This window comes from Pinus tabuliformis, chromosome X (genome assembly GCF_031772625.1).
Source record: "Pinus tabuliformis cultivar Carrire ecotype Pingquan chromosome X, CPIR1, whole genome shotgun sequence".
NCBI lineage: Eukaryota > Viridiplantae > Streptophyta > Pinopsida > Pinales > Pinaceae > Pinus > Pinus tabuliformis.
In genome coordinates, this window is record NC_142308.1 from 1079537989 (window position 1) to 1079542665 (window position 4677).

Below are 4677 nucleotides of genomic sequence, written 5' to 3' on the forward strand. Positions count from 1 at the left end.
TGGAACTGAAGACTCTGTTAATGTTTTTGATGACTAGCTAGAATTAATCTTTGGCCCTGAAGTAAATGGAAAACCATTAGAAAGAGGGATTTCTCCTTTCTATGTGAGCTTAAATATACATGACAAGATTCTTCACAATGCCATGTTTGATTCTGGGGCATCTCACAACCTAATGCCCAATTCTGTAATGGAAAAATTAGACCTAGACATCACTAGACCATACAAAGATCTCTTTTCTTTTGATTCTAGTCAAGTGAGATGTTTGGGATTGATAAAAGACTTGTGTGTCTCACTGGTTCAATACCCTGCAAAAACAATTTTAATGGATATAGTGGTAGCAAACATACCACCAAAACATGGCATGTTATTATCCAGATCCTGGGGTGCTAAGCAGGGATCTTTTCAATTGGACATGTCCTATGCTACTATCTCAGTTTTCGGCCAACCTAAGAAGTTATACAAAGAAACATTGACAAAATATGTAGTAAGTAGTCAGGAAAAACCACAAAATTTCCCCATCTACTCAGTACACTCTGATGTGGACGCATTTATTCTTTATAATGCTGAAACCAATCCTCCCAACACTTCAGAAGTTTTAGCAGCAGAACCAAAAGAAAATAAAAAAGGAAAATCAAGTGTTCACATCCAGGAGATCTCAGAAAAAAATGAAAAATTAGATAACCAAGAAAAACCTGATGAGAATGAACAACAAGATTTCACTGTTAAACAAATTCTTATTACCCCTGACACCAATTATGAGCATGAAATTTTGTGGCATTTAGAATTTGATGGCTCAGTTAATAAATTTGGGGTAGGAGCAGGAGTTTGGGTGTATAATCTAGAAAATGACCATGCTGAAGGCCATGCCTACAGATTAAATTTTAAGTGCACCAATAATATAGCAGAGTATGAAGCTCTTTTGTTGGGTCTTAAAGTTGTTAAAAGATTAGGGGAAATTAGAGTATCTGTCATAGGAGATTCTGAATTAATCATTAAACAGATCAAAGGAAAATATTTAACTAAGGATCCTAGATTAGGATATTATAGAGGAATAGTCATAGAGATTCTTGATACTTTTCTGGAAACTCAGCTTGCTACAATCCCTAGAAAACACAACTTGCAAGCCCATAGCCTAGCAATGTTTGTCACCACTTGCAAATTATCATTCGAACCTAATCATCAGTTCACTACTGAAATTAGGCACAGGCCAGCCATCCCTGATAACTTGAAGAACTGGAAAGTTTTTGATAGTGATGAGCAGATTAATAACTTTTTAACTTTAGATGAAGAGTTTTCTAACATTTACATAGATGTTGATACAATCATTAATTCAAATCAGATAGATGAGGTAGAAATAAACATTTCAGAAGAGAGTTCAATTCAAATGCTTCATCCCACAAAATTCACTAAAAAAGAAGTTCAAGACCTTAAGCAAATGGACCTTGATGAGATAATTAAAGAAGAAACAGAGGTTATTGACCTAAAATACAATCATCTGCCTAAAGGATTAACTCCTCTAGAAGACCTTTTTGATTCCAATGACATTCCTAAGAAACCAAAGATGGAACCATTAAAAGCAGATATTGAATAATATAATTTAGGAACAAAAGACAATCCAAAGATGATAAAACTATCAAAGTCTTTAACTCCTGACCAAAAGTTAAAATATGTTGAACTCATGAGAGAATTCCAAGATATCTTTGCCTAGAGTTATGAGGATTTGAAATCATATGACACCTCCATAATTCAGCATACCATACCTCTGAAAGAAAATTAGAAGCCCTTTAAACAAAAACTCAGAATAATGAACACTGTGTTATTACCATTGATTTAAAAAGAAATTAAACATATGTATGAAGCAGGGATTATTTCCTCTATTAGATTTTTAGAGTGGGTATCTAACTTAGTACCTACTAGGAAGAAAACCGGGCAAATAAGATTATGTGTTGATCTGAGAAATGTGAACAAGGTTTCTTTGAAAGATAACTACCCTTTACCTAAGATGGATCATATTTTGCAAAGGGTAGTGGGTTCTTCTAGAATTTCACTTTTAGATGGTTTTTCAAGATGTAACCAGATCCTGGTTCATCCTGATGACAAAGAAAAAACTGCTTTTACAACACCATGGGGCACATTTATGTACATCAAAATGCCATTTGGACTTAAAAACGTAGGAGCAACTTTCCAAAGGGCAATGGACATTGCATTTGCCAAAGAGATTCATGATTTTTTTTGTTATATATCTGGATGATCTAACTGTTTTTTCTAAATCAGATCAGCAACATTTGGACCATCTCAGACAAGTGTTTTTAAAATGCAGAAAATATGGCATTTCTTTAAATCCAAAGAAGTCCTTGTTTGGTCTAGAGGAAGGTAAGCTTTTGGGTCACATCATTTCTAAGGATGGCATTCGAATTGATCCTGCCAGAATAGAAGCTATTTTACGGATACCTCATCCAAGAAGTATTAAAGAACTTCAAGCTTTCTTAGGGAAGATAAATTTTTTGAGAAGATTCATATCTAACTTAGCATAACTAATTAGATTACTTAATAACATGCTTAAAAATGATTCAAGTATTAAATGGACAATAGAGGCTAAGAAATCATTTGAAGAAATCAAAATGGCCTAAACTAGAACACTGGTCCTAACGAGTCCACAATTTTATAGAGACTTCATAATATTTTCTTTTGCATCAGAACACACTATAGCAGCTGTTTTATTACAAAAAGATGATCAAGGATGTGAGAAACCTATGGCCTTTTTCAGTAAAGCACTCAGAGATGCATCATTAAAATACAAAATAATGGAGAAACAAGCTTTTGCACTTGTTAAAGCCATTAAAGACTTCAGAGTCTACATATTATACTCTCATGTGATAGCCTATGTACCTAATGTAGTTGTCAAAGACATCCTGACTCAGGATGGAATTGAGGGAAAAAGAGGTAAATGGATTGCTACCATCTTAGAATATGATATAGAGATAAAACCTACAAAACTGATAAAAGGACAGGGATTGGCCAAACTCATGGCAGAAACCAATTGTCAAGCCCTGGACATAAATGAACTGGATGACGAACAGGAGATGGTGACTCCACAAATCAGCCAGGCCTTTTTAGACTCACCTTGGTATGCTGATGTAATTTATGTTTTACAAAACCTGCAGGCTCCTCCAGGGTTATCCAGAACAAAGAATAGGTTTGTAAAAATGAAAGCTTCAAGGTTTTGTATTTTAGATAATGCTCTTTTTTGGAAAAATCATGAAGGAATTTTATTGAATTGTTTGTTAAAAGATGAAGCTGACAAGGCTCTCCAAGAATTTCATGCAGGAGATTGTGGTGGACACCTTTATGTTGAAAAGTGTGCAACAAGAAATGCTTGTTGAGAATGCAACAAGATGATGGAGCTTAGTGGAAAAGAGTCGCCTTCATTAAGTGGGCCCGCAGGCAAATTCTGGTGCAAAGTCTATTTTTGGATCACAGCAGGAGTGATCAGAGTCTATTTTTAGACTGCTAGTCAAAAATAGAAAAGTCAAATATTATTGTCTCATAATAATATTTAGACTATAAACTTTATCTTATCCTCTTGGAGCACTTCAGTTTGAGCTACAGATGTGGCACATGCAGCTATCAGAAGGAAATACGTTTTCTTATGAGTCAGTTGAGCTATTGCATGCAAGACTTCAGTTAGAACTCAAGCAGTGAGTTCTATGGAGTTAGATGAGCAGTTAATGGAGTTGTGTTCAGTTTGACTTAGTTGAACTAGTTGTATTTAGTCTAACTGATCAATAGACTAAGTGATGAGTTGTGTGAATTAGTTATTAATTAATTCACTAATTATTAACTCATAATGCAATTGAAGAATACATCAGTTAACTCAGTGCATGTAGAGTTCAGTGGAGACAGGTGTTAGAGGTTGATATTTCTATCAGTTGTGCATGAGATTTTGCACATGCATGGATTGAGTAATGCCAATGAAGACTGCGTAGTGTTGGGGCCAATACCAAGAAATATAGCTTGTGCTCACATGATTCCCAGTGTGGGTGATTCTCTTGAGGTAAAAACGAGTTTGGTTCAGCCATTCTCATTCATTCTCTTGCAGGATTGTGCAGTGGAGGCAGGCAAGCAGCGGAGGAGATTTGGAGATCATATCTGAGTTGTATTGTGTGTAACAGGTGGAGATAGTGCTGGATACTTGTGAGGAGTATTGTACTATGTATTGTTACATGTTCTCAATCAATATAATATACAGATAGTTGGGGTTTTAGCGAGATGCTTTCCCCGGGAAAATACTGTGTTGATATGTGTGATTGATGCTTCTATGTGCGCATGTTATTGTTTCTGCTTCTGTAAATTGATGATCAACGTAGAGGAGGTTATGTATTATGCATGTTTTCCGCAATAGTGTATAATCGGGATAATCTCTGTTGAATAAGTGTCATATTATTCAAAATTTCTACATGGTATCGGAGCTAGCTGATTTGTAGAATATGTTCTACATGATATCAGTGTTGTATTGATCATCAGATCTATTATTCAGAAAGTGTTTACATTTTATTTCTTCAGGCAGAGTCTATAATCGGGCCAGGTAGCCTCTGGATTCATCCTTCCTTTGGAAGGTGAGATATCCGGTGAATGCCCATATAGTCGATCTCTGTACAAGAAATACTTTGTTCTCAT